Here is an 8,563-nt window from a genome sequence, read left to right on the forward strand (position 1 = left end):
ACAAAGATATGATCTTTAAATGGAATTTCATATTTTGAAAAGATTAAATTTATCCAAATATAAGAATCTTAGTTTATTGTACAAATTAATATATTGTTTTCTCTTTTTAGAACTTCACATTTATAAATAAAGAGAAATGATTCAAACATACCAGAATTACGATCCCACAATGGGAGAGAGACACCTCTACTCGAAAACACTCATGGAAGAATACACGGGTGTCTATCTAGAACTATATTTAGGTCGCTGATATTGAATACTTGAACTACGTTTAAGTTTGGTTATAACTCAACCATTGAGATATTTGTATCTTTTTTCAAAAATCCATGTATTCAAAATTTCACCTCAGTTTGTAATATGATATACATATTATAAAAAAAAATTTGACGTTGAATTCAACAATATGTATAGGGGTGGGGGATTCGATCCTCCAACCTTTTAGTCAAAGTTACAATACCTTATGTCAATGTTAATTCTACACTTAGTACCAATCTATATATTAATGATGTATTTCTACAAGTCTAAGACGCAATTAGTTAATCAACTAGTTAAGGTACTTATTTTCGACCAAAAGATCATGAGTTTGAATCACTATCTCCCACACGTCATAATATATATATATATATAAAAAAAGAAATTGGCTCGATTTATTATGGCTTTCCAAGAAAACAAGGGACGGGGCAGCCGTTAATGGCCTCTCAATCTTAATCGTACTTTCCCTTTTCTATGGGGTCCATTCCAATGTCTGCAAACCCTATATTTTAAATTACATCTACAAAAACTTGCCAGAAATTTGTCCCTAATTTGTTGGACAAAATTAAAATTATGAAATTATATTTTAAAACACACATGTTTGATAATTTGAATAATACTACCTCATTCGAGTATAGTTTAATAGATGAGATACTTAATATCATCATCTCAAAGATTGATATTATAAATATATAACTCTAAATTTATGAAGACAATTGTAGGGATCACTATAATTCATAATGGTGACATAAGATAATTAAAGTAGATCCTCCTTTGCTTATACTAAGTCTAGTTGTGTTCTTTTCATTTTTTCTCTAAAATAAAATAATATGTGGCACAAGTGGATAGCGTAAGACATTGAAGAATGACATATATGAGAGGAAAAAATACAAAGAGAACGAGGAGGAGTTTTGTATATAAAGTAAGTTACTTTAAAGTGAAAAGATTGTTAAATTTAAATTTAGTCGTGTATGTATGAATGGATTAAGTGACGTAAAAAGGTGGAAAAAGAGGTTCTTTATATATATATCTATATATATGATTCCACGTTCTAAATTATCATTCTTTAAAGGATTGTTAGAGCTAGCTAGTGACTTTTGTTAATACTCAGATTAGTTAATTAATCTAGTGATTATTGAACTAGACGATGATAGAATAAGCTATTATAAATCAGGATACAAGAGATCAAATGAATGGAAAAGTGATTTTAATTAGGATGTGATTAGCTTTTGGTTTAATGGGGAGACCTAAATTTCACATCACAATAACTCTCAGCCACAAGATTCTATATTTGCCCAAACTCTCATGATCACAACCTAAATTTGGAACTCTCAAGCAACAAAACCAAAGCCTAAAGCTCAAAAAAAAAAAATTCCTCTTTTTCCCCTTTATTTTTTCTTATCAATTTATTTAGCTATGAAAGTGCATTATTTTACCTTAAAAAATGGTGGTTGATATGAAAGTGGTGGGATGGGATAGAATGAGAGCCAATGCTAATTGGGTTATTCTCCAAAAAGAAGAAAAAGAAAAAAAAAAGAAACCCACTTGGGAGAAGCCAAGTGCAAGTGTTATGTTGAATCATATGATATGTGAATTTCATGAAGTATATTATATATATTTATTAAATTAATTAAAATTTATGGACTTTTATGTAAGCCAATTGATAATGTATACATTATAGATATAGTATGTGAGATGATATAAAAAGGAGGGTTTGTTTTTATGGTAATTGATTTTCTAAGACAAATGGAATCCAATATCAAAAAATCCCTTTTTAAAAAAGAAATGGAACTTTTAAAATTGGAGCTAGCTTGGGATAAAGTTTTAATTCTTTGATGACCTAATTTTTTTTTTTTTTTTTTTTTTTGATAAAGGTTTCATCTTGATTGATGATCAATTTACCTAACTTGTTGAAAGATGATGTGAGAGTTCGACTATAATACTTGTACATCTTAAACGTATAATATTTCTTGTAAGTAGAGTGTACTGAAACGTCATAAAGTTAAAAACATGTGTTTGTATATATATAGATGAAAAACATGTGAGAATATTGTGATGGATAAAATATTCAACCAAATGAGAACTAGCTAAAATTTTTAGACTTGTAGTTTTAATAAGTATGAGGTTATATAGGATGCATTTAGATTGATCGAGTTAAGAATAAAAGTTTGCAATTTTGAATAAACAAAGTCACATACTAATGTATGATGATCAATTTAAAAAATGTAGAGATATAAAATAGAGAGAAATGGAAATAAACTGTGTGTGCATTAATTAAGTACTAGCTAACTTATCAGATAGCACTTGTTTTTTATTGATCGCTATTAAATTTTTATTTTTAAAATTTTTCAAAAAACTAAAAAACTGTCAATTTTTTTTTGGTGTGATAGGCATCATAATACGTCGGAGTGATAGATACCTAAGTTGCTCAAAGGCAATTATTTAGCACTTAAAATATAAAGGCAGCTCTCTTGTCACATGCCTTTTGATTACCTTATATATAACACTATTTTGATACCATTAATATATCCACATACCCAACACAACCCATTTGCTTCATTGCCACTTTGTGGCATTTTTCCACTCTCTAAAGATTATTTCAATTTTGAGAATATTGATTTTGTTTCACATGTGAGAATGAGTAATTGTTTCACATTTTAGTTTTTTTTAACCACGATAAAATGGAAGTATGAAAGTGTGAACCTTCAATCTCAAGGAAGGAAGAAGTAAGTGTCAATTAACGTTGAGTTATTACACGTTGGCTAACCTGAGTTATGTTCATGTTGGCTAACCTTTTTACTTTGTTGGTTTAGGGACGTCGATATATCTAATAACTACTATGGCCAAATGACATCGAGACATGTGATTTTTTTATTTTATTTTTATTTTTTAGGGAATGAGCTCAAACTCCATGGTAAGGACTACCTACTAAATCTGTTGACGAAAAAAATATTATAAAGTGTTGAAGCAATTTTTGGGAAGCTGGTTGGATCAGAAGTCGGGGTTAACCGTATCATGTACTCCGAGTGATTCGACCGTCAAGTGATCAAGGAGAGGTTGAGTTTAGCAAGGAGAAGCCGTGACCCGATCAGTTAAATAGGGGAGGGACGAGATCTTGTTTTTGGAAGACCAAGGGAGTTGATAGTATACATGAGATCTTGGTCGTGTAAGTTGAGGCGAAGGCAACTTGCATAGAGAGAATATGCGTGGATGTCGATATGATACACTACACTTCGATGCTTAAGTCAGTATATAAGTTTAAGAGGAGAGAAGTAAAGAGTGGATTGAGAGGGAAAATGATTTACCTTGGAATGTGAGGTCTTTTTAATATATAGAATAAGCAGTGGTGTGAACACATGCACTGGGTCGTTGTTGCATTTGGCTGTGCAACTGCTCCACAAGGGCTACTATCGCAGTCGTGCAATGCATAGGGCCGTGCTACCCAACTTGCTTCTCTTTGGGTTGCTTTTTTCCGATCCAAGCTGAAATAATCGATCATGTTCGGACCTAACTTTAGCTATTACTTGTTTGGTGAATTTACCCTTTATACAAAATTTTATGTATTCGTCTCGTGAGATTAATCAAGGCACTCAACACACATAAATTGACCCAAACGTTCACATACGTACATGTACATGTGGGCTCTTCCGATGTTTCTCTCTTTGCCACATATCAAAATATCCTTACAAGTCGTTGGAGTAGGGGTAACTTTGGGATTCATCATTTTAAATGATTTGCAATTTGTGTGGTTAAAAAGATGAGTCAGTTTCTTGGTTTTGGGTATCCAACATTTATTAGCATTCTTGGATGCCTTTCAAACAACCCACTTTTATTTGTCCTACCAACTTCCTTTTTTCAATTCCCTTTAACCTAGGGGTCCTCCAAATTACGTATTTGCCCTCTAAAAACGTGCCCCTAACAATAAAGTTTCTTGAATTATAATGTGTTGTGAACAAATATTTGTATTTCTCTATATCACAAGAATTTTAAGTAATCTCAATACTAAATTAGGTGAATTAATTCTCATCAACCAAACACAACAATTCAAAAATTCTTTAGTATCTAAACATTTTCTTTTCTTTTCTTTTTTTCCTTCTAAATTTTAGGAAATTATGGTGTTAAGTAATATTATATGCTTCAATTTGTTTGATAGAATAAAATTCCTTTGCTTGAATGAGAAAGAAAATCAATCGGAATAAAAGTAATAATTATTATATAAAATTAGATTATACCTTTTAAAACAGAGTTATTTTGGAATGATTTGGTTTACTAACACTTAGGAGGGGAAAATCAACGTAGACAAAAAGAAAATGTTTAATTTTTTTAGTGGGATCCATAAATTTGAAAATTAAATTGAGATTTATTTTGCTTTGCCGAATCATATTCTCCTAAAATCAGAAATTTGATTCTTAGTTTGGTGTGGAATCCACAAGTTAAAATGGTTTTTTATTATACTAAAAAATATGGGTTTTTATTCATATTTATAATAGATAAATGCAATATTTTTATTCATATTTTTTTATTGTTTTAATTTTTTATAAAAAGGGACGATGTAGAGTTATTGTTTTTTTTTTTCCTTTTGTAATATTATGTAAGTGAAGAAGGAGAATTTGAACTCTAAAATATACAAAAATTGTATAGTTGAGTCTAATAATCCACAAGAAATTGTACTAAAAAAAAGACTTTTTGTCTTGAAAATGGTTTATTTTGAGTCAATTACAAAGTTATTGAATTGACTAAAACAGATTCCTTCGATATTTTTTCTATTTAAAAAAAAATTCCTCACCCAATAAGAAAAAACCAAATTGGGAAGGTAAAAACTAAACTTGGCTTCTAATATTTTAACAAGTTTATTCAAATACTTAAAATTTACTATTTTTTCTATTTTGGTTGGGTCCCTCAAATTTTAAAAAGTTTATTTTAGTCCACAAAATTTTTTTGGTCATTGAGTTTTTCAAATATCTATGGTCATCTTCTGCTTAAAAACAAAAATGAGTTTCGTCGTGGACCACCGAACTTTAACATATTAATAACATGACTTTTAAGCTAAAAAAGAAAAAAAAAACTTCAAATATATGCATTATTGTACTGACGTTATGTTAGTCAACATAATTCAACTAATTAAAATATATATCCTTAATAAAAAAAAGCTTAGAAGTGCAAGTCTCCGACTCCTCCACATGTTGTTGAACTAAAAAAACTATTACTGTGAACATATATTATAACCATTGAAATGAACAAATGATGAGAATATCTTTATCAATTAAGCTATACTCAGATTAACATAGTAATTTTCCATAGTATATTCACAGTAGGTGGGTTGAGAATTCAAATATCTAACATTTATTCAAATTAATGACAAAATAGTAATTAGCGTTTTGGAGTTCAATAATCAAAATAATTAAGCTATACTCGGATTAACAAATATATTTTTGAAAGAGATCCGAGATGTGAATCCCAACTCAAAAAATTATTTAAAAAAATTGAAAAACAGAAATGGAATATGTTTAAAAGGAAATTGAAGAATCGGAAAAGGCAATTACAATTACACTTTTTGTTGATAGGTTAAAATAATCAAACAGCTTGTGCGCAAAGCCAAAGCAGAGGCTGGCGGCGGCGGCGGCGACGGCGAAAGAAAGAATATGAAGGCAGCCGCCGCTCTCTCTTTTTCAAGATTCCACGTCAAAATCAAATTATTATATTCATTCTGAAAAATTAAGCCTAAGCCACCCTCGCCCGCATTTTTTATCCTCTGACCAAAAAAATATAAAATAAAAATAAAATGACAAAATACATTTTTGGTGCCTGAAGTTCGAGGTAGGTACCTACTTGATCCCTAAATTTTAAAATGAACACTTTTCGTCCCTGAAATTTGAAGTAAGTGTCTAATTGGTCCTTGGAATTTCAAACACTTTTGGTCCTGAGAAAATAGTTCGAACAGTTCCTGATTTTTTTTTTTACTATTAATTAACTAATTTTTAAAATGGTTGACAAATTGCAATTAAATTGTTTATTGTAGTTACTGATGTGATAGATTATATTAATTAAATGATATATGTCATAGTATGAATGACAAATGGCGGCGGTAAAGACGTGGTGGTCGCCGGAGTAAGGAAAAGAGAGAGGAAGAGATGAGGAGAGGAGAGAGAAAGTATCATCACCTACCTATATATTATTTAATTAATATAATTTTTCACATCAGTAATTACAATAAACAATTTAATTGTAATTTGTCACGTTATTTTAATATTTTTTAATTTATAGTAAAAAAAATCAGGGACCATTTAGTAGTATTCCTTAAATTTTAGGAACCAAAAGTATTCATTTTAAAACTTCTGTTCATCTTAAAACTTCAAGAACCAAGTAGACACATACCTCAAACTTCGTAAATTAAAAACGTTTATTTTGAAACTTTATAGACCAAATAGACATCTAACTTAAACCTTATAACTAAAAATGTAAGTTGTGGAATAAAAATAATAAAATAAAGTGCCTCATTTTGCCCTAAGAATTAAAATTAGAATTTCAACAATTAGTCAAACACGTAAGAGGAAAACAAAAGAAAAAATAATAATAATAAAGGATGCGATGCGATGCTTCGTCAATGTCATGGAATTTTGGGTCATAAATTCAATTCAATGGCGGTGCTTCTTCTTTGTTTCTCTTGTTCTTCAAATTTTTGGCGGTGATTTGTTTTTTCTTTTAATATAAAAGTGTAAATTCGAACTCAATCAATCGGGGATAGGAAATAGGTGCCTCCACTAGTTAATCAGGTTGGTGAATTTGTGATTAGTTTAATAAGCTTTTCTAAGAGTTTAACTTTTCAAAAACGTTACTTGTGAGTAGTTTTGTCCTCAATTTTGTCTCTTTATAGACCTACTTGAAATTGGTCCAAAGGTTTCGTTTTTCATGAAATTCACGTGCATCTAATAATATCTCAACACCAACCATCCAAATATAATTCTATAAATAAGACATCTTATATAATCTTAAAATCATTTCTAGAAGCCAACTAAAACCTAACTTAGTAACTACAATCAAGAGAAAAAAATAAATGAGGGAGGCAATTTTCCCTTAATTCATTTTAGACTAAAAAGGGTAATGATTTTAAAAGTTCTTTATCAAAATTTTGTACTCCCTCTATCGAAATTTCAAATCTCAATAGTTAAAATAAATTATATATATTATTTTAGAGAATAAATCATCCCACTCAAGTCTAAAGAAAAAAAAAAAGGGGTAGAGATTAAAATTTTAACTTTAGAAATAGCACTATGCGCCGTCTAAATTGACATGAATTATCAACATTTCAATTATACTTATTTCAATAACCACAACATTTTTCTTATTACAAAATAATTAAATAAGCACATCCTTTCGACAATTTTCTTCACGTATGGCAAAATTATACTCATAGTATTTTATATTTTCTAAATTTTTATCATAGTTTTTTTAAATGAAAGGCAAGTCGAAATAATTATTTATTTTTTGTTTTCAATTCTCTATTAATATATTCAATTACTAATAGCTTCTTTTATCTTTACAAATTATTTTTTGGTTTTTCTAATAAAAGATAGCTCAAAACTTTAAAATTTATGGTATATTTTGAAATTTTATATTTTGGTTTTGAGATGTGCCTAAAAAATTAAAACAAATTCAAAAGAAAATTTTGAATTATAGAAATGTGATAAGATTTAATATTTTTTTCAAAATTAAGAATGTATAGAAAGTATATGATTATTAACAATGTCTAATGAAGGAAAATGTTGGGAAAGTCAAAGTTGGAAGAGACCTATTTAATCTAAAATTATAAAAGATTTGAATATTGTAATAAAGAAATTCTTATTTTTAAATTCATTGTTACCAAACACACTCTTGGTGTTCATAATTCATATAAGCAATTGTTTTAGACTAATAGTCAAACTTTATTATTTGATTTTTATATTGTTTTTTTTTATATTTTAGTTAAACTCAACCTTAAAAAATAATATATTAGAAAATGATAAATTAGTTTAAAGAGTTGTACAAAAATTGACTCAATTATGTAAAATAGTTTTATTGAAAAAAAAAACATCTTAAGGCATTTCTAGAAAATCATTATCATTAATTTGAATTTGGGTATCTACCAAAATTTCTCCCAACTTTTATTAGGAACAAAAACAATTTTATATATTTTAAGTTGATAGATTAATTAATCATCTGGATCTTCGTCTAAGAATCCAATTTGATATCGGTATTTTAAAAAGTGATTATTTTGTTCTTCTCATTTTTATTTTTATCTCATTTTTTCAATCATAATTTTAGAGTGTAATTT

This window comes from Momordica charantia, assembly GCF_013281855.1.
Source record: "Momordica charantia cultivar OHB3-1 chromosome 2 unlocalized genomic scaffold, Mcharantia_2.0 BLBB01000002.1, whole genome shotgun sequence".
NCBI lineage: Eukaryota > Viridiplantae > Streptophyta > Magnoliopsida > Cucurbitales > Cucurbitaceae > Momordica > Momordica charantia.